The sequence below is a fragment of the Hyla sarda genome, chromosome 4 (genome assembly GCF_029499605.1).
Source record: "Hyla sarda isolate aHylSar1 chromosome 4, aHylSar1.hap1, whole genome shotgun sequence".
Taxonomy (NCBI): domain Eukaryota; kingdom Metazoa; phylum Chordata; class Amphibia; order Anura; family Hylidae; genus Hyla; species Hyla sarda.
The window spans coordinates 216,525,951-216,549,060 of record NC_079192.1 but is presented as its reverse complement, the minus strand read 5'-3'; the positions used below and the strand labels follow the sequence as shown (position 1 = coordinate 216,549,060).

Below are 23,110 nucleotides of genomic sequence, written 5' to 3'. Positions count from 1 at the left end.
TGTAATACTGCGGGATGTTACAGTGAGGTGTATGGATAAATTACACCTTACCGTATGGTGTTGTACGGAGAGTACAACACATTGGATGGCATGTAGACTCACTTGGGTCGGTAACAGGTGGCAGCCTCGGTGTCTAATTCCCGTCACTTCTCAGTCCGGTGGTTGCAAAAATATGAACAAAAATGAGAGACTTTCCGATTGGCGCCTTCCTTAATAACTGAAAATTGCCAAGAATTTAAAAAAGGCAATTTTTTGTTGAAGATAATGCAACTTAAAAGTTTCGAATCCGGACCGGATTCTTCGTCAGGCAGAATGATTTACAGAGAAAATGCGCCAGTTTTTAAATGCACAAGTAACACAACTGCCGCCGGGTCATGGGGTGAAAGGGGGAGGAGAATTGTTACATAACTTTCATACAATATACCGTATATAAAAGAGTGCATAAGCATCTAAAACATTCATGTTCATAGGTAATTAAAATCACAGTTAGATTAGATACATGTCAGAGGCGCTGAAATACATTCATATGCTAGCGAAGTGAAAGCAGTTTCAGCGGAGGAGTTCGCTGTTACAGTGTAGCATTGCAGTAGCAATGCTGACCGCTGATTACGGGATGTGCTACTATGTATTTGTCTGCTTGTCTCATGCACCGACTAGTTCAGAAAGCGCTGGGACTATATAGCCCACCGCTTTTTGCAGCGCTGGAGACACTAGAAAAGCGGCTCACTCTAGATCGGAACACAGAGGGGCAAAACTTCAAGTCCGGTGCGACTATGAGGGAAACAGCGCAATCCGGCATTTGTATGTATAAGAGGTACAATGACTGACATATAAGTGTTCCAAAAACCAGGTCCCATTGCAGACTGAATACAAAAGTATAATGAATCCGAACGGGAAGTAATAGAAAAAAAGAGGGGCATTTATATCTGCCTCTTAAAAAATACATATCAAGGGTACCATAGAATGGAGTGACATAGAAGAACTGCATAACACACCCTCAATGAATTTGTATAAAAATTGGGTAAAAAATCACATATTAATTAATAAATACATATTAATCCCTTCTCGCAAATGGACGTGTATACATGTCCATTTTTTCTGTGACTTAACGCAAATGGATGTGTATATACGTCCAATACATTTTCTATCACCATGTCCGTTGGCATGGTGATAGAAACGTCATCTAAGCTGTCCTGGACAGCTGACCGATGACACTATGCAGCTGGGGACCAATCAGACTGGTCCCCTGCTGCAGATCATTGTCATTAGTCAGTCAGTGACTGACTAATGACAAGGACTTGCGGGGTCCAGGGCTGAGCGGGTCTCTGGTGACCCGAATGCCCGGAAAATAACGATGATCGGAGCAGTCAGAGACCGCTCCGATCATCCTGAAGGGATAGGACCGAGGTGGCAGCTGCCACCTCGCTCCCAAACCCCTGCCATTGGTCGTTAGGACTAGCGACCAATGGCAGGAGGGGGGTGGGAGGTTAAAGGTGAAATCCCCCGCTCTGCCCCGCCCCTGGATGTTGGGGCAGAGCGGGGGGGAAGATGGCGGAGGGTCCCGGGACCAGCGATCATGTCCCGGGACCAGCGATCGCAGTGGGACCCTCGGCGGTACCGGACAGACAGCGCGGGACCGGCGGAGGCAGCGGCGGACGGAGCTGTGAAGATCAGCGGTAAGTGATCTTCACTGCTGCATTCCAGGAGTTGCCAAACTACAAGTAGTTTTGCAACATCTGGAGACCCACAGTTTGGAGACCACTGTGCAGTGGTGTCCAAACTGTGCTCTTACAGATGTTGCAAAACTAAAACTCCCAGCATGCCCAGACAGTCCAGGCATGCTGGGAGTTGTAGTTCTGTAACATGTGGCCCTTCAGATTTTGCAGCGCTACAACTCCCAGCATGCCTGGACAGTCTGGGCATGCTTGGAGTTGAAGTTTTGCAACATTTGGAGGGCTACAGCTTGGACACCACTGCACAGTGGTCACCAAACTATGACCCTCTAGATGTTGCAAAACTAACTCCCAACATGTCTTTTGGCGGTCTGGGCATGCTGGGAGTTGTAGTTTTGCAATAGCTGGAGGCACCCTTTTTGGGAAACACTAAGTTAAGTAACAAACTCAGTGTTTTGCAACCGGTGTGCCTCCAGCTGTTGCATAACTACAACCCCCAGCATGCACGGACAGCCAGAGGGCATGCTGGGAGTGTTAGTATTATGCCTCCAGCTGTTGCATAACTACAAGTCCCAGCATGCCCTCAGTTGTCACTGCATGCTGAGAGTTGTAGTTTTTGCAACGGCTGAAGGATCACTGGTTGCAAAGTTTGTTACCTAACTCAGTGTTTCGCAACCAGTGTGTCTCCAGCTGTTTCAAACTACAACCCCCAGCATCCACTGATAGACTGTACATGCAGGGAGTTGTAGTTCTGCAACAGCTGGAGGCACACTGGTTGTGAAACACTGAGTTAAGTAACAAACTGTGTTTTACAACCAGTGTGCCTTCAGCTGTTGCATAACTTCAACCCCCAGCATGCACGGACAGCCAAAGGGCATGCTTGTTGTGGTAGTTTTGCAACAGCTGGAGGTTTGACACCCCCCCCCCCCCATGTGAATGTACAGGGTACATTCACACGGGCGGGAGTCTACAGCGAACTTCATGATACAAGTTTGAAGTGCAGCAAGTTTTCAGCCGCAGCTCAAACTCTCAGTGGAAAGCTCGCTGTAGACCCCGGTCGTGTGAGTGTACCCTAAAAACACTACACTATACTACATTACACAAAATAAAAAGTAAAACACTACATATACACATGCCCCTACACAGCCCCCCTTCACCCCCCCCCCCCCCCCAATAAGAATAAAACATTTCTCGTATGACACTGTTTCCAAAACGTAGAATCCAGCTGTTGCAAGACAACTTGCAGTATTGCCGGACAGCGATTGACTTTCCTGGCATGCTGGAAGTTTTGCAACAACTGGAGGCACCCTGTTTGGGAAACCCTGCCATAGGGTATTTTTGGTATCGGAGGCAAGTTTCATTCTTGCATCCGGTTCCGTCCTCATGCAAATCCCTTATTTAGTCCTCAAATGCGCATGGCGCTCTCTCACTTCGTAGCCCTGTCATATTTCAAGGAAACAGTTTAGGGCCACATATGGGGTATTTTCGTACTCAGGAGAAATTGCCTAACAAATTTTGGGGGTCTTTTTCTCCTTTTTCCCCTTATGAAAAGGTGAAGTTGGGGTCTATACCAGCTGTCATTGTAAAAATGTTTTTAAATTTTTTACACTAACATGCTGGGGTTGCCCCATAATTTTCATTTTTACAAGAGGTAAAAGGAAAAAAAGACCCCCAAAATTTGTGGACATAAAATGCACTGCGGACGCATAACAAGGCTCAAGAGTGAGAGCGCCATGTACATTTGAGGTGATTTGCACAGGGGTGGCTGATCGTTACAGCGGTTCTGACATAAACACAAAAAAAAAACACCCACATGTGACCCCATTTTTAAAACTACACCCCCCACATAATGTAATAAGGGGTACAGTGAGCATTTACGCCAAACAGGTGTCTGACAGATTTTTTGAACAGTTGTCCGCAGAAATGAAAAATCTAATTTTTCATTTGCACAGCCCATTGTTCCAAACATCTGTCAAAGGCCAGTGGGGTGTAAATGCTCACTGCACCCCTTATTAAATTCCTTGAAGGGTGTAGTTTCCGAAATAGGGTCACATGTGGGGAGGGTCCACTGTTCTGGCACCACGGGGGGCTTTGTAAAGCACATGACCCCCAACCTTTATTCCAAACAAATTATCTCTCCAAAATCCCAATGGCGCTCCTTCTCTTCTGAGCATTGAAGTTCGCCCACAGAGCACTTTACATCCACATATGGGTTATTTCCATACACAGAAGAAACGGGGTTACAAACTTTGGGGGGCATTGTCTCCTATTACCTCTTGTAAAAATGGTAAGTTTGGGAAAAATAAAACTGCATTTCAGTGAAAAAATCTTTTTTTTCATTTACACATCCGACTTTAACGAAAAGTTGTCAAACACCTGTGGGGTGTTAAGGCTCACTGGACCCCTTGTTACGTTCCTCGAGGGGTGTAGTTTCCAAAATAGTATGCCATGTGGGGGTTTACTTGCTGTCCTGGCACCATAGGGGCTTCCTAAATGTGACATGCCCCCCAAAAACCATTTCAGAAAAATTCACTCTCCAAAATCCCATAATCGCTCCTTCCCTTCTGAGCCCTCTACTGCACCCGCCGAACACTTGACATACACATATGAGGTATTTCCTTACTCGAGAGAAATTGGGTTACACATTTTGGGGGAATTTCTCAACTTTTACCCCTTATAAAGATTCAAAAACTGGGTCTACAAGAACATACGAGTGTAAAAAATTCAGATTTTGAATTTTCTCCTTCACTTTTCTGCTATTCCTGTGAAATACCTAAAGGGTTAACACACTTACTGATTGTAATTTTGAATACGTTGAGGGGTGCAGTTTTTATAATGGGGTAATTTATGGGGTATTTCTAATAGGAAGGCCCTACGTCAAAACTGAACTGGTCCCTGAAAAATTCAGATTTAGAAAATTTTGTGAAAAATTAGAAAATTGCTGCTGAACTTTGAAGCCCTCTGATGTCTTCCAAAAGTAAAAACATGTCAACTTTATGATGCAAGCATAAAGTAGACATATTGTATATGTGAATCAAAATATAATTTATTTTGAATGCATATTTTCCTTACAAGCAGAGAGCTTCAAAGTTAGAAAATGTTCAAATTTTCAAATTTTTCATGAAATTTGGGAATTTTTCACCAAGAAAGGATGCAAGTATCGAGGAAATTTTACCGCTATGTTAAAATAGAATTTGTCACGAAAAAACTTTCTCGGAATCAAATTCATAAATAAAAGCATCCCAGAGTTATTAATGCTTAAAGTGACAGTGGTCAGATGTGCAAAAAACGCTCTGGTCCTTAAGGTGAAAATGGGCTTGGTCCTTAAAGGGTAGCTCCCACCATCCTATTTTTTTTTTCTGTCCCTGCCTATTGCCAATCTATCCCTAACCCCCTCCCTGCTTTTAATTTTAATTTTTACTATATTAAAAATGCCTTTTGTCTGCTTGGCAGTGTGCTCACTACCAGGCAGACTTCCACGTCACTGATGCCTGCTGGGGGGGACTTCCGCCCTTAGTTCATCTACACAGGGTGCCTCCAGCTGTTTCACCAATACAACTCCCAGCTTGCCCTGACATCTATTGGCTGTCAGGGCATGCTGGGAGTTGTAGTATTGAAACAGCTGGAGGCACCCTGTGTAGATAAACTATTAGTTAGTTACATGCGGCGCTAGCCCGTCCCCTCCGTCTCCCTCCCCCCGCGCCATACCCCGTTCCCCCCATCACAACCCCCCCCCCCCCGCATACCCCGTTCCCTCCATCACAAACCCCCCCTCCCGCATACCCCATTCCCTCATTACACTTACTGCAGAGTCCGGCAGCGGGCGTGCAGGGACAGCGGTGGCGACGAGGCGGAGGCGGCAGCGATGTGTGGGAGGAGTGGCCTCCCAGCCAGTGGCCGGGGAGCCAATGCGCTCGCTCCCTGTCTGTCTGACAGGCAGGGAGCGAGCACAGGCTGAATGAAAAAGGACCGATGCCCGGCCGCATCAGTCCTTTTTCAGGCGTGACGTCACGCCAGGCTGCAACCGGCCACTAGGAGGGAGACCCCTAGTGGCCGGTTTTCAAATGTAAATTAAACCATTTTAGTAAAAAAAAAATAATAATAAAAGTATATTAGAGATATGTTGTAGTACATAAGTACTACAACATATCAAAAAATAAAGTTTTTTAAAATAATAATAATAATAAAATAAAAATAAAAGGGGTAATATAAAGGCGTAGTAAAGTATCCACTGGAAATGCAGTGTGTGTTTGCATAGAGAACTCCAGGGAGTGGTATTATGCAATAATTAATATAAATAATAATAATAAAAAAATAAAAATACATTTTTTTTTATAAAAAGCCTATGAACCGCACCCATAGGACCTAAAGTACCGTGGGTCTGAAAAAGCATAAGTAATTTATTAATTAATATGCGATTTATTTACCCAATTTTTATACAAATTCATTGAGGGTGTGTTATGCAGTTCTTCTATGTCACTCCATTCTATGGTACCCTTGATATGTATTTTTTAAGAGGCAGATATGAATGCCCCTCTTTTTTTCTATTACTTCCCGTTCGGATTCATTATACTTGTGTATTCAGTCTGCAATGGGACCTGGTTTTTGGAACACTTATATGTCAGTCATTGTACCTCTTATACATACAAATGCCGGATTGCGCTGTTTCCCTCATAGTCGCACCGGACTTGAAGTTTGCCCCTCTGTGTTCCAATCTAGAGTGGTCCGCTTTTCTAGTGTCTCCAGCGCTGCAAAAAGCGGTGGGCTATATAGTCCCAGCGCTTTCTGAACTAGTCGGTGCATGAGACAAGCAGACGAATACATAGTAGCACATCCCGTAATCAGCGGTCAGCATTGCTACTGCAATGCTACACTGTAACAGCGAACTCCTCCGCTGAAACTGCTTTCACTTCGCTAGCATATTAATGTATTTCAGCGCCTCTGACATGTATCTAATCCAACTGTGATTTTAATTACCCATGAACATGAATGTTTTAGATGCTTATGCACTCTTTTATATACGGTATATTGTATGAAAGTTATGTAACAATTCTCCTCCCCCTTTCACCCCGTGACCCGGCGGCAGTTGTGTTACTTGTGCATTTAAAAACTGGCGCATTTTCTCTGTAAATCATTCTGCCTGACGAAGAATCCGGTCAGGATTCGAAACTTTTAAGTTGCATTATCTTCAATAAAATTGCCTTTTTTAAATTCTTAGCAAATTTTCAGTTATTAGGGAAGGCGCCAATCGGAAAGTCTCTCATTTTTGTTCATATATTTATCATACTATCACAGGGTGTTGATAAATTTGGCTTACATAAGCAAAAACCAATAGGTGACTTCAGAACATCAATTTGCAGCTTTGAAAAAATGTGTGATATATGTGTTTATTACCCCTTTTTTTTCCCTAAATGTAATAACTCATTTTTTTTGTTTTCTACTTCGCATTTCAGATCCGTCTATCCTGTGGATTACTTTAGATTTGGAGGAGTACAGTGACCAGTGTTTTTTTTTAATGTTAATAAAATGGTTAATGAGGGCTTTTGCCTGTGTTTTTAGGAATAAAAATGTTTTAAATGTTTTATAATTTTTTTATTTACTATTTATTTAGTAGTGGAAGCTGTCTTATAGACTCAATCCATTACTAAGCCGGTCTTAACGTTAGCCACAAAAACAGCTAGCGCTGACATCCAATTATTACCCCAGTACTCACCACCACAGGGGTGCCGGGTACCAACAGGCCCAGAGTGTCAAAAATGGCGCTCCTGGGCCTAGGCGGTAACAGGCTGGCATTATTTAGGCTAAGGAGGGCCAATAACAATGGTCCTTGCCCACCCTGGTAATGTCAGGTTGTTGCTGCTTGGTTGGTATTTGGCTGAGAATAAAAATAAGGGGAACCTTATACTTTTTTTTGCATAATTAATTAAATATAAAAAAATAAAAAAACGCATAGGGCTCCTGCCATTTTTATTTTCAGCCAAATACCAACCAAGCAGCAACAGCCTGATGTTACCAGGGTGGGCGAAGACCATTGTTACTGGCCCTCCCCAGCATAAATAACACCAGCATTTTACCGCCTAGGCCCTGGAGCACCATTTTTGAGGCTCCGGGCCTGTTGGTACCGGCTCTTCACGGCACCTCTGTGGCGGTGGGTACCAGGGTAATAATTGGGGGTTAGCGCTAGCTGTTTTGTGGGCTAACGCTAAGCCCAAGCCTGTCAAATAAATTTTTTTTAAAAACACAACACGTTTAAAAAAAAAATGTATTCCAAAAAAACACTCCCCCTCAAGCCCTCATTAACAATTTTATTAACATTAAACAGAAAGAAATAAAAACCCTGGTTGTCGACACAGTCCACCGAATCCGAAGTAGTCCCCAGGATACACAGATCTGAAATGAGAAAAAAAAAAAAAGAAAAATAGATACATTTATTGTCACCCGCCTGTGCATCTCCCGTACCGCACGACTACAACTCCCAGCATGCCCTTACAGTTAGGACATGCTGGGAGTTGTAGTGATGTGGTGCGGGAGATGTGCGGGCAAGTGACAAGCTTGTCATCTACCCCCCACTGCACGACTACAGCTCCCAGCATGCCCTCACAGTAAGGACATGCTGGGAATTGCAGTTGTGTGGCAAGGGGCGGGTGACAAGCTTGTCACCTATCCCCCCCTACAACTAACTGCATGCCCTTACAGTAAGGGCCTGCTGGGAGTTGTAGTAGTGCGGCAGGTGACACACTTGTCACCCGCCCCCACCGCACAACTACAATACCCAGCATGCTCTTACAGTAAGGGCATGCTGTGAGTTTTAGTTGTGCAGCAGAGGGCAGGTGACAAGCTTGTCACCTGCCCCACAACTACAACTCCCAGCATGCTGGGAGTTGTAGTCATGCAAGCCAGGGAAGCGAGCGGTAATACGCTCTGCTTCCTGGCAGAGGTGATAAGAAAATCACTGTAATTTCATATTTCCCGCCGGGTCCCGGGTGGCTGCAGAGTTATATCCTTTTAACATATAACTGAGCCGTGGAGTTTTTAGTCCCTACTGTAAGATCAAATTTCCCCCCGGGTCCCGTGATTGGCTGCTTGGTCCCAGCCAATCGAGGGACCCAGCGGAAATATGAAATTACAGTAGGGGATATAGAAACTCTGCAGCGCCGAGGTATGTCTCATTCCCTGTCAGCCTTCATAACTTTGATAAGTATAGGTTTTTTCTATACATATATCTTGCTTGTTTATAGATCCTCTGTGGCTGTGTTGTTTTTAGATTGTTGTACTGTAGTCATCTCTGACGTGACCAATTGCATATTTCCATTTTTCTGGTACAGTAGACACAGATTTTAGATTTTCTTGGTATAAATGGTTGTGCTCTCCTTACATCTGAGTCACTACGCTATTTAGAGGATATCTTTTACAGCCAGAGTATGTACTGGGAGATATTTGTATAAGCAACCTAGCCTGCTTGAGCTATATCTGTTATTTCATATTGTGTAGTTAGGATCTTTTCCTTCCTATCCATTTAGCTAATTAGGGCTCCCCAGTGAGACAGTTAGCCTCTTTCCTATATTGTCTTATATCAGGGCATATAGGTGTAAGTGCAGACTAGGTTCCGGAGCAGGGCCGCCCTTATCAGGGCGTCAATTCCACCTAGGGTTAGGCCTAGCGGTTAGGGGACACTAGGGAGAGTGGCAGGTAGTGGCCAATCACAACTACTGGGCCTGACCAATTCCCCTAGGACCTCCCCTTTGGTTATCCTTACCTCTACCCCCACCTTTAGTGAGGACGAGTATATAGAATTTATACTATATCAACGGCTGACTAGGTTTATACTAATTATCATATCCTTTTATCCTGGTGGTGTGATGTGGACCCCCAATGGTGTCCTTATAGTCACTTCACATCTTTTTTCTTTTGTTGATGGTTTTTTGAGCAGGTGTTTTTCAGCCATTTTATACATAATATAATAAAGGTTAAGTCTTAGTGTTTTTTTGGTGACCCCCCACTGCAAAGTGAAAAATAATATTTACTTTTGTATGCTCATTTGTAGCTTTTTGCTTACAGCCAAAAGTCGCACAAAAATTTGCTTAGGTGCTAATACAACTTTTTGTGCGACTTTTGTAAGCAAAAATAAGCTCTAAATCCCTTGATAAATGTCCCCCTATATCATCTTTGAAAACACAATGGTTAAAAGGGTTGTCCCACAAAGAATATTGGTAATTGGAACCTCCCAGTTTAAAAGAACAGTTTTCCAATGCTGTTATTCTGAGCTTTCTGCTATGTGGCCATCACTGGTTTGACAGTCACAGCCTGCACTCAGGCTGTACCACTGTCAACGGTAAGTTTGACTGTAACCATTTGCTGTGATTATAAAACCAGTCACAGCCACCGCCAATTAAAGGGGTATTCCAGGCCAAAACTTTTTTTTATATATATAAACTGGCTCCGGAAAGTTAAACAGATTTGTAAATAACTTCTATTAAAAAATCTTAATCCTTCCAATAGTTATTAGCTTCTGAAGTTGAGTTGCTGTTTTCTGTCTAATTGCTTTCTGATGACTCACGTCCTGGGAGCTGTGCAGCTCCTATGGGGATATTCTCCCATCGTGCACAGCTCCCGGGACATGACATCATCATTGAGCAGTTAGACAGAAAACTTCAGAAGCTAATAACTATTGGAAGGATTAAGATTTTTTAATAGAAGTAATTTACAAATCTGTTTAACTTTCCGGAGCCAGTTGATATATAAAAAAAAGTTTTTGCCTGGAATACCCCTTTAAATTAAAGGACATCTGCAGCAAAAAAAAACAACTTATCCCCTATCCACAGGAGTCGGACCACCTGCGATCTCCCAAATGGGGCCCGCACTGCCGCTCTATGTGAGGTCGACGGTACGCCCCCTCCACACCCCCTCCCAGTACAGTTCTATGGGAGAGGCGGGGAGGTCACAAACTCTGCCTCGCCGCCTCTCCCATAGAACTACATGGAGGAGGTGTGTCGGGCACGACGTCATGCCTGTGGATAAGGGGATACCGTAAGTTGTTTTTCGCTGCAGATGTCCTTTAATTTTCTGTCTGCTGCATCACAGAAAGCACACAGAGTACAGAGTTGGAATTTGCTGTTCTATTGATCTGCAAGGTCCTGGGGCCATTGTTAGAGGAATGGGGACCTGACCTGTCAGGTTTCCTTTAAATTCAGGCCAATTTCTGGAATTTTGTTTCTGTTTAAACTTAATAGATGCTGATATGACCAGATTTTTCAAGAATAATGTTAATATTGTTCAACCTGCTGTTTCTTTTCAATATCTTTATTATGTCCACCTTAGTAAATGTAAATACAAACATGCTCAGAATTTGGGTATGAATGTAACCTTAACCCCTTAAGGACTCAATTTCAAAACCCATTTTCACCTTAAGGACTCAAAACAATCTTTGTTTTTGCACTTTCGTTTTTTCTCCTCATCTTCTAAAGATCAGAACGTGTTCAATTTTGCACCTACAGACCCTTATAAGGGCTTGTTTTTTGCATCACCAATTGTATTTTGTAAAGACATTACTTATTTTATAACATAATTTGCGGCAAAACAAAAAATTTGTGGGGTGAAATGAAAAAAAATATATATATATTTCAACTTTTTAAGGCTTCCGTTACTACGCAGTGCGCTTTTCAGTAAAAATGACACATTAGGGGAGATTTATTAAAACCTGTCCAGAGGAAAAGTTGCTGAGTTGCTCAAGTTGCTGAGAGCAACCAATCAGATCGCTTCTTTCATTTCTGAAAAGGCCTCTGAAAAATGAAAGCAATGAGCTGATTGGTTGCTATGGGCAACTCAGCAACTTTTTCTCTGGACAGGTTTTGATAAATCTCCCCCATTATCTTTATTTTGTAGGTCCATACGGTTACAGGAATACCCAATTTTTGTACGTTTTATTTATTTTACTATTTAAAAAAAAATTATGACTACATGCACCAAAATTTGTATTTTAAAATTGTCATCTTCTGACCCCTATAACTTTATTTTTCCGCGTACAGGGCTATATGAGGGCAAATGTTTTGCGCCGTGGTCTGTATTTTTTATCTGTATCATTTTTGTTTTGATGGGACTTTTTGATCTCTTTTTATTAATATTTTTATGGTATATGAAGTGACCAAAAATTCACAATGGTATTTTTTTACATGTACGCCATCGACTGTGCAGTTTAGCTAACCTCATATTTTAATAGTTCGGAAAACATTTATGCACGCGGCGGTGCCACATATGATTATTTAATTTTTTTATGACATTATTTTATTTAAAAAATAGGAAAGAGGGGGGTAATTCAAACTTTTATTAGGGGGGGGGTTGTTCACATGTATTATTTGTTTTTTAACACTTTTTATTTATTTTTTTGCCCCCCCCCCCCCCCTCAAAGGGCTATACCATGCAATCTTCTGATTGCATAGCACTGATCAGTGTTATCGGCGCTTTGCTGCTCCAGCTTGCTGAGCAGGCATGGAGCAGTAGATCACCGATCGGACGACCAGGAGGCAGGTGAGGACCCTCCTGTCGTCTAGTAAGCGGATCGGGACATCGCGATTCGAGATAGTCCCGATCAGTTCCGCTGAGCTGCCGGGATAGTTTTACTTTCACTTTAGATGCCATGATCAACTTTTATCATGGCGTCTAAAGGTTTAATCCCAGGCATCGGCCCGATTGGCAGTACCTGGCATTAGCCGAGGGTCCTGGCTGCCCGTAGCATCCCACAGGGTTTAAACCTTTTCTCCGTTTGTGAGAAAATCATAAAAATCATAATGGGATTTTCCCTACTACATTTTCTTGCTACTAGATTCCTCTTGATATAATATTTTATTATTGTATTTTGTCTACTTTTAGACGTTGTGATTTCAATAAAGATTATTATTCATTTTTCTATAAATGACTCCATTAGTTTTTCTTGTTTTGCAACTTCTTGATAAATAAGATGTGTGCTAGTCAAACCCACCACCCACATAAACGTAGGAAAATAGCTCTACCATAGGCATTCTTTCATAAATCTTGGCCTATGTCTTGGAAAGCAGATCAAGCACTTCACCAATCAGTTCCGGACTACTCCCTCTGTGTGTGTCCGTGTCTGCTCCTACACAAAGAATGCTGAGGTGGCACCGTTTCTTTAGCTTTTTGAATCGTTTTCTTTGCTGCTGCCCTGTTCTTGTCTTGGAGCTAAACGGCTATGTTCTGAGTCATCCATGAGGTTGTGGCTATCTTTTTGTGAAGTGGCTATTTCCTGTTGGAGTTTCCTCCCTCCAACTACAAGTCCCATGATTCCTTGTTTGTAAGTGTGAGGTCTTTACTCCCCCTCCCACACATCAACCACCCCACCCATAAAAAAACACATCTGTGTTCCCTTCAATGCCAGTATTTTCTGACCAGGGTGCCTCCAGCTATTGCAAAACTACAATTCCTTGTAGAATGATCTCCCTCCCACCCAGCAGTTTCTCCACTCAGCAAAGCAAAGACAGGCTCCCTTTAAACACCTGACTAGTGATGTAATGTTGCCACACTGCAACCTGGGAAAACCTGAGACAACAGTCATTTTGTATGCTGTTAAAAATAAGCATTGGGGCAAAAATCACAGAAAAATTGTGAGATCACGATCAAACACAGGTACAGACACTATATTGTGAACTACGCTACAGACTTTACAGCCCCTGTAGCAGAGTCAAATAAAAAAAATAATCATGGAAAACCCCTTTAAAGACTGCATCTACAGTCATTGGGGGAGATTTATCAAAACCTATGTAGAGGAAAGTCAAATAAAAAAAAAATCTTGGAAAACCCCTTTAAAGACTGCATCTACAGTCATTGGGGGAGATTTATCAAAACTTGTGTAAAGAAAAATTTGACCAGTTGCTCATAGCAATCAATCAGATTGTTTCTTTCATTTTTCAGAGGCCCTTATAAAAATCTGATGGGTTGCTATGAGCAACTAGTCAACTTTTTCTCTGCACAAGTTTTGATAAATCTCACTGTTTGATTTGTGGAATTCCGCGTGAACTTTATCATCAGTGTGAATGGGTTTCCGCGAGACCCATTCACACTGAGCAATTTCAGTGGCGGACAATTCCGCTGCTGAAATTGTTCCGCACAGAGAATGAACATGTTTATTCTTTATGCGGAATTCTGTGAGCACTGCATAGCTGTCAATGGTGACAGCTCAGCACCACGGGGTCCTACCGCCGAAGAATTTCAGCTGCGGCTGCCAGGCTGAATCTCGGCTCGCTGAATTCTTCGAGCGGAGATTTCGCATGCATTCTTCAGTGTGAATGCACCCAACAGTTCAGCTTACATTTCTTAAATTGCTTTGGTAAAATTAAAGCTGAGCTGTGCTTGGTTGCTATGGGCAAATCTGACAAATTAATAAACAGACAGAGTGATAAATAAATAGACAAAAAGATAAATCTGGCCCAAGTATGAACTAAGGGGGGGATTTATCAAAACTTGGGAAGAGGAAAAGTTGACCAGTTGCCCATAGCAACCACTCATATTACTTCTTTCATTTCTTAGAGGCCCTTTTAAGAATGAAAGAAGCAATCTAATTGGTTGCTATTGGCAACTGGTCAACTTTTTCTCTGCACAGTTTTTAAATCTCCTTTCCCCTAAATTGCTGGATTATGAGTTACTGCAATTGAATGAAATGATGTAATTGAATATAATAATGACGTGTACAGTACGTGTCAAAAGGATATGTTTATCAGGGGAAAACTGTACAACTGAAGGAAGGCTTTAGCACCCTGTTGGGCTGCATCTAGCCTGTATGTATACAAGATGTGATATGATTGGTCATGGAGGCATGCAGGTTCCATATGGCATTTTGCACCACATTTTCCCATAGATGTTGCAGCTGAGCCTGTATATTCTGCACACTTGTAGGCTGCCAAAGCTAGCTTGCCCTGAATGCTCGATAAATCTGATGACCAGACAGACTAGAAAAATGTTCCAGTCTGGAAGATACAAAAATATAAAAAATGCCAAGTTTTGCCAGAGGCAGCAACACATGTGGCCACAGGATATCACTGAATTTTCAGTATCATGCAGCCCATAACCAGAGCACAGATTGCCATTAATGTTAAATGAGCAGTGATCCTTTGGAGAAAAACATGAATGGGGGAAATGTTGTTAGGGGCAAAGTAGAGGGAAGATCTGTTGAAAGGATATGTCATGCTTGTGCGTTAAAAGCTGGTGGAATTATCCCAGATACTGACAAGAAGAAGTGGGTTATCCTAGGGACTGACAAGGAGAGTGGTACTATGCTGGAAACTGAGGAGTAGGAGGAAGCCATGTTAGGAACCAAGGATATTGAAGCAATGATGGAATCTGGGAAGGATAAGTGAGCCATGTTTTTCACAGTGATTGGATAAGCAAACAGTTCCAGTCCATGTGAAACATCGGAAGTGGGAACATAAGGACTACAGCGGTGGCCAGATGGTCAGGAAAACAGTGAACCGGGCTTTTTAAGTATGCTTTTTTGTTATTTTTCCCTGTAACCTCAGGAATGTAGAAAACCACTTTAACTAGGAATCTATACTGTAAAATCTTTTCTATGAAAGGACTACCCCTTAAAAGCCCATTGTTGACGATTGTCTCAGAGAGGCTTCACTGTGCATCACCTGTACAAGACCTTAATTTGCTTAGTCACTTCAAAGATCTCTTGTGGAAAAAATGTGAAATGTTTTTATCGGTTGGAATTTTAGTGCTGAGACCCCCATAATTTTCTAGCTTTATCTGGGAGAAGTGTGTTAAAAGCGTGTTCTCTCCCAGCTTTGTCTTTGTGACCGAGGTAGACTGGTCCCGTTGACTATAGAAAGTCTATGGGCCCATCTCTGGTCATGCACAGAAAAACAGCAATCAGTCATGCATTTCTATCTCTTCTTTTTAGTAATCTCTGGGAGTTTGAACATTCAGACCCCTATGGATCAAAACTTTTGACTTCAGTTTTCTGTGTATTAGGGTAGGATTAGGATCTTCATTAGCCTGTATCATATATTTGTAGGTTCCTATGATCCAGCATGTAGTACACAAGTGTTATCTGTGTAATACTTTAATGCATTTATCTAGCTGCCTGCATATGTTTGTGTAGGAGGTTGAGGCCCCTTGTTTTCTTTTTTTGCTGCTATCAGTAATATCATATACCGTATTTATCGTGGGTATACCACGCACCGGCCTATAACACGCACCCTCATTTTACCAAGGATATTTGGGTAAAAAAAGTTTTTTACCCAAATATCCATGGTAAAATGAGGGTGCGTGTGTGCGCGTGTATACCCCGATATACCCCCAGGAAAGGCAGGGGGAGAGAGGCCGTCGCTGCCCGCTTCTCTCCCCCTGCCTTTCCTGGGGTCTACAGCGCTGCTGTCGGCCCTTTTAACCCCCTGGTTATCGGCGCCGCTGCCCGTTCTGTCCCCCTGACTATCGGTGCCGGCGCCGATAGCCAGGGGGAGAGAAGCGGCGCCGACAGCCAGGGGGAGAGAAGGGGCAGCGGCACCCATTGCCTGCGCCGCTGCCCCGTTGCCTCCCCCCATCCCCGGTGGCATAATTACCTGAGTCGGGTCCGCGCTGCTGCAGGCCTCCGTCGTGCGTCCCCAGTGTCGTTGCTATGCACGGCGCGGCGCACTGACGTCATGCGCCGCGCCGTTCAGCGCATAGCAACGACGCCGGGGACGCACGCCGGAGGCCTGCAGCAGCGCGGAGTGAGACCAGGGGGTGAGAAGGGCCGACAGCAGCGCTCTAGACCCCAGGAAAGGCAGGGGGAGAGAAGCGGGCAGCGACGGCCTCTCTCCCCCTGCCTTTCCTGGGGGTGTATTGGCGTATAACACGCACACAGACTTTAGGCTAAAAAATTTTGCCTAAAAAGTGCGTGTTAAATACGCCGATAAATACGGTAGTTAATTCTAATCTGTACTCGCCAGAATTAATTGCTGTATTACCTGATGAACCTGTAATTATTTTCCGATTGAAAAGTTTTATTAATTTTCCAATAAAAATAACATACAAGTAGGAATGAAAACAGCGCAAGTGCATAATCAAGGATACAATCATAGGTGTCAACAAAATAACAGATTTAGCCAGATATCAAACAGGGCCTAGATTATCTGAACACGAGAGAGTATACCATATCTCCCCTGGTAGCGGGACTTAATATGGCATAACAATGCAAACAGAAAATGCTAGATCAGACTAGATACAACCAGAGATTAAAGGTGGTAAAGTAGAGAAAGAAAAAAGAAAAGAGGGGGAAAGACAAGACCAGCAAATAAAAGGACACCACAAAAAAGCTAGACTTAGGAGCACGAAAGACAAACAAACAATACAAAGTACAGGAGGGGGAGAGGAAGGAGCATCGGGTAGATAGGGGACAGGTCTAGGAAAAAAATCAAGGACCCACAGAGGACCCTGAGATTAACGGAGCCTGGTACTCGGGAGTTGACTGAAAAGCTGACCAAGGAAACCATATTTTAGTGTAGCGGTCATTCTCTGCAGGGGTCAAGGCAATCAATTTCTCCATGGGCTGGAAGTAATTAACTTTCGCAAGCCATTCTGCAACAGTAAAGGATGCAACTGCTCCGGAGTTCGGTACCAATGAGAAAGGATCTTTATAGTTTGTTTCTTGTGATCTTCTAGCTATGACAGACTTATTGGAGAGAAGGAAACATTTCTGCAACTGCGCTGGGGTAAACTGAGCGTGAAGCTCCGCCTCCCAAGCGGTGCAGAATGAGGGTAAGGAAGAAGTGTAGCGAGAAAGCAATAGTCTATACAGAAAGCCAATAGTATGAGGAGGCAAAGGAGGGGTAAGACAGAGCTGTTCAAAAGGAGTCAACGGGTCGAGCGAGCCACAGAGGAATAGAAATGCTGCAACTGAATGTATTCAAAGGGACTACGAGGACGGGGTTATCATCAGGGCGGATGTCGGAAAGTGGGAGCAGGCCTTCGGCCTAAATCACATGGAGAAAACAGAGTGGATTAGACTTAAGCCCCCCTAAAAAAACAAAAGGAGGCCGCACCTGGGGGAAAATCTGGGTGGTCAGTGATGGGCAGGATGGGCAGCATGGGACCAGTGGAGTCCACCAGAGACCCCCTAGAGCAGTGATGGCGAACATTTTTGAGCCCGAGTGCCCAAACCGTAATGCATGCCAACTTTTTTTTCCCTCAAAGTGCCAGCACAGCAATTAAATCAGAATACTGAGGTTTAAGTTTAGAAAAAACAACTCATACAGTTGCTATAACTAATTACCAGCTTTTGTTTTAAAAGAACACAACAACAGAGTTCAATGATCCAAACTTGTTTTTTTTTTTAATTGATAGTTTATAGTTCCCCCACATTAGGTTGTAGTTCCCCCACATTAGATTGGCAGCACAGTTCCACCACATTAGGCTGGCAGTATAAGTCCCCCCACATTAGGTTGTAGTTCCCCCCACATTAGGTTGGCAGTATAGTTCCCCAACATTAGGTGCAGTATAGTTCCCCCCACATTAGGTTGTAGTTCCCCCACATTAGGTTGGCAGTATAGTTCCTCCACATTAGGTGTAGTATAGTTCCCCCACATTAGGTTGGCAGTATAGTTCCCCCCACATTAGGTGCAGTATAGCTCCCCACATTAGGTGTAGTATATTTCCCCACATTAGGTGCAGTATAGTTCCCCCACATTAGGTTGGCAGTATAGTTCCCCCACATTAGGTGCAGTATAGTTCCCCCACATTAGGTTGTAGTTCCCACCACATTAGGTGCAGTATAGTTCCCCCACATTAAGTTGTAGTTCCCCCACATAAGGTGCAGTATAGTTCACCTACATTAGGTTGCAGTTCCCCCCACATTAGGTGCAGTATAGTTCCCCCACATTAGATGCAGTATAGTTCCCCCACACTAGGTGCAGTATAGTTCCCCCACATTAGGTGCAGTATAGTTCCCCCACATTAGGTGCAGTATAGTTCCCCCACTTTAGGTGTGCAGTATAGTTACCCCACATTAGGTTGTAGTTCTCATCACATTAGGTGCAGTATAGTTCCCCCACATTATGTTGGCAGTATAGTTCCCCCACATTAGGTGCAGTATAGTTCCCCTACATTAGGTTGGCAGTCTAGTTCCCCCACATTAGGTGCAGTATATTTCCCCAACATTAGGTTGTAGTTCCCCCACATTAGGTGCAGTATAGTTCCCCTGCATTAAGTTGTAGTTCCCCCCACATTAGGTGCAGTATAGTTCCCCCACATTAGGTTGTAGTTCCCCCACATTAGGTGCAGTGCAGTTCCCCCCACATTAGGTGCAGTATAGCTCCCCACATTAGGTGCAGTAAAGTTCCCCACATTAGGTGCAGTATAGTTCCCCATATTATGTGCAGTATAGTTCCCCCACATTAGGTACAGTATAGTTCCCCCACATTATGTGCAGTATAGTTCCCCCACTTTAGATGCAGTATATTCCCCCAAATTAGGTGCAGTATAGTTCCCCCACATTAGGTGCAGTATAGTTCCCCCACTTTAGGTGTGCAGTATAGTTCCCCCACATTAGGTTGTAGTTCTCACAATATTAGGTGCAGTATAGTTCCCCCACATTAGGTTGGCAGTATAGATCCCCCACATTAGGTGCAGTATAGTTCCCCTACATTAGGTTGGCAGTATAGTTCCCCCACATTAGGTGCAGTATACTTCCCCCACATTAGGTTATAGTTCCCCCCACATTAGGTGCAGTATAGCTCCCCACATTAGGTGCAGTAAAGTTCCCCACATTAGGTGCAGTATAGTTCCCCCACATTATGTGCAGTATAGTTCCCCCACATTAGGTACGGTTTAGTTCCCCCACTTTAGGTGCAGTATAGTTCCCCCACTTTAGGTGCAGTATAGTTCCCCCACATTAGGTGCAGTATAGCTCCCCACAGACATACAGCCTTTAGCCATATACAGTGTATGGCTGCAGGCTGTATGCCTGTGTACTTCCCCACTTCAGTGTTCCGACCACTGCTCCTCCGGTCCGCGGGGCCGCAGAAAGGTAACCGGGGCATCCTTGTGTCCCGAAAAGATCTTTGGGCTGATGGCGAACTATGGCCGCGTGCCCACAGAGGGGGCTCGTCGTGCCACCTGTGGCACGCATGCCATATGTTCACCATCACTGCCTTAGAGGGAGAACTACGAAGAGCCGAAAACGTCTGTCGGGTGATGAACAACAGAAGGGCAAGGAGGGTGGGGGTGGAGTACAAGATCAGGGGAGCCCAGCCAAAGAAAGGGGTGAGACATTGTGTGCAATGCGCACCCAAAGTTTGGAAGCTGAATTATGCAGAATATCCAGCAGGCAAGCATGCATGGCTGCCATATAGTATAGGCAACAGTTGGGTAGGCCCACACCCACAAATAAGTGTCTCCTGCCAAATCCGAGGATGACCCAACGCCCAGACAAAAGAGCGGAAACGCCCATGTAGAGCCCACCAAAACGGATCAAGGATACGGATCGGTAGCGTTTGGATTAAATAGAGTAGTTTAGGCAACAGTATATTCATCCTACCAAACCAGGAAAAATGTTTCCTATGTCATGATTGTAGGAGTGCATCAAACGGAGATAACAGAGGTGGGAAGGTACCACCCAGATGACAGTGTTGCCATGGGATACAGGAAGATCGGTGATGAAGTCCATGGCTATGTGAGACCAAGGCTGTTCAGGCACCGGCAGCGGATGAAGAAGACCTGAAGGCTTCTGATGAGGGGTCTTATCACGTACACATACTGTACAGGTTCGTACGAAATCGGTCACATCCAAGGAGGACCACCAATAGTGTCTGGCAATCAATTGTAAGGTATTTTTTATTCCAGTGTGACCAGCCAGAAGGGAGGAATGGCCCCATTTGAGGATCCGGAGGCGAAGACGGGGAGGAACATAAGTCTTTCCTGGAGGGACAGGTACCAAAGAAGCAGGAGCAGAAGAGATCAGGCACTCAGGGGGAATGATGTGCTGAGGAAGGGTCTCGGCTTCAGATGCATCGGTGGTACGAGATAAAGCATCAGCTCTGACATTCTTGTCTGCGGGACGAAAATGGATCAGAAAGTTGAAACGGGCAAAAAACAAGGACCACCTAGCCTGGCGAGGATTTAGCCGCTGGGCGGATTGGAGATAAGACAAATTTTGTGATCAGTATAAATGGTGATGGGGTGAAGGGATCCTTCCAAAAGATGTCTCCACTCCTCAAGGGCCAACTTAATAGCCAACAGTTCACGGTCTCCGATGGAATAATTTTTCTCTGGAGGTGAAAAGGTTTTTGAGAAAAGTCCGCAAGTGACATTTTTTCCTTTAGCGGATTTTTGTAGGAGAACAGCTCCGGCTCCAACGGAGGAGGCGTCAACCTCGAGGAAGAAGGGCTTCTGAGGATCAGGTCTGGACAAGACTGGAGCAGAGGAGAAGGAAGCTTTGAGGTGGTTAAAGGCTTCCTCTGCCTGAGGCGCACAGGATTTCGGATTAGCATTTTTCATAGTCAGTGCTACAATAGGAGCAACGATGGTGGAGAAGTGAGGAATGAATTGACGGTAGTAATTTGCGAATCCGAGAAATCTTTGGATAGCTCGCAGGCCAGTGGGATGAGGCCAATCCATTACCGCAGAAAGTTTATCAGGGTCCATTTGAAGACCTTGTCCGGACACAATGTAACCCAAGAAGGGAAGACTGCTACGTTCAAAAAGACACTTCTCGATCTTGGCGTGAAGTAGATTTTGACGTAGTCGCTGGAGCACTTGACGAACATGAAGGCGATGTTCCTCTAGGTTGGAGGAGAAAATGAGGATGTCGTCAAGATAGACTACCACACAAGAGTACAGCATATCCCGAAAAATGTCATTAACAAAGTCCTGAAAGACTGCTGGGGAGTTGCATAGACCAAATGGCATAACTAGATATTAAAAGTGGCCATCTCTGGTATTGAAGGCGGTCTTCCATTCATCACCTGCTCGAATACGGATGAGGTTATATGCGCCCCTTAGGTCTAGCTTAGTAAAAATCTTAGCCCCTCACAGACGGTCGAAGAGTTCGGAGATGAGTGGCAGAGGATAGCAATTTTTTACGGTAATTTTATTGAGACCACGGTAATCAATACAAGGGCGGAGAGATCCATCTTTTTTAGAGACAAAGAAAAATCCAGCTCCAGCCGGGGAAGAAGATTTCCGGATAAAACCTCTTTTGAGGTTTTTCTGTATGTACTCGGACATAGCTTGGGTTTCCGGGGCAGAAAGAGGGTAAATCCTGCCACAGGGCGGTGTGGTGCCAGGGAGCAGGTCGATAGGACAGTCATAGGGTCTATGTGGTGGTAAGACCTCTGCCTGCTTTTTACAAAAGACGTCCGAAAAGTCCTCATAGGCTTTAGGAAGACCTGGCAGGAAGAAACTGGGTGAAGACATCGCTTGTGGCAAGAAGACCCCAGCTCTTAATGTCCCCGGTGACCCAGTCGAATGACGTTGGAGCCAGGGCAAGCCCAGAAGAATTTCAGAAGGGCAGTTGGGTAGCACAAAAATTCAATATGTTCATGATGGTGAACTTCAACAGTCATGAGTAACGGTTGAGTGCGGTAACGCACGGTGCAGACCAGTCTCTCTCTATTGACGGATGATATGAAGAGAGGCTTGACGAGACGGGTAACTGGAATGTTGAATCTGTTTACTAGGGAGGCTTCAATGAAACTTCCTCCTGAACCCGAGTCCAAGAAGGCCACAGCGGAGAAGGAAGTAGCATTAGCGGGTATAGCAATCCGCACAGGTAAAGTAAATCGTGGAGAGGTAGAATTCACTCCTAGCAACGACTCTCCTACGTTGACTAGGTGAGTAGGTGCGTTTCTCAGACGCGAAGGACGAATAGGACAGTCTTTTAGGAAATGTTCGGTGTTAGCACAGTATAGACACAGGTTTTCATTCCAACGGTGAGTCCTCTTTTGTTGGGTCATTCGAGAGCGAGCCACTTGCTTAGCCTCCTCGGCAGGAGGCACAGGAACAGATTGCAAAGGACGTTGGAGGAGAGGAGCCTAAAGTGAACAAGTTCCTTTTCCTGACGAAGCTCCTGGCGTCTTTCCGAGAAACGCATGTCGATGCGGGTGGCCAAATGGATGAGCTCAGACAGGTTAGCAGGAATTTCTCGTGCGGCCAGGACATCTTTGATGTGACTGGATAAGCCTTTCTTGAAGGTCACGCAGAGGGCCTCATTATTCCAGGAAAGCTCTGAGGCAAGGGTGCGGAACAGGATGGCGTGTTCTCCCACAGAAGAACTCCCTTGGACAAGATTCAGCAAAGCAGTCTCAGCTGAGGAAGCCCGGGCTGGCTCCTCAAAAACACTACGTACTTCAGAGAAGAAGGATTGGATTGTAGCAGTGGCGGGATCATTGCGGTCCCAAAGTGGTGTGGCCCATGACAAGGCCTTTCCAGACAGGAGGCTGACCACGAATGCC

At 44.4% G+C, this 23,110-nt stretch overlaps 1 protein-coding gene across 6 annotated transcripts in view; it reads left to right on the top strand.

The window, feature by feature from the left end:
• The window catches only part of RELN (reelin), a 1,155,521-nt gene that overhangs the window by 592,599 nt on the left and 539,812 nt on the right, over nt 1-23,110 (top strand). The gene's annotated exons all lie outside the window — the stretch shown is intronic.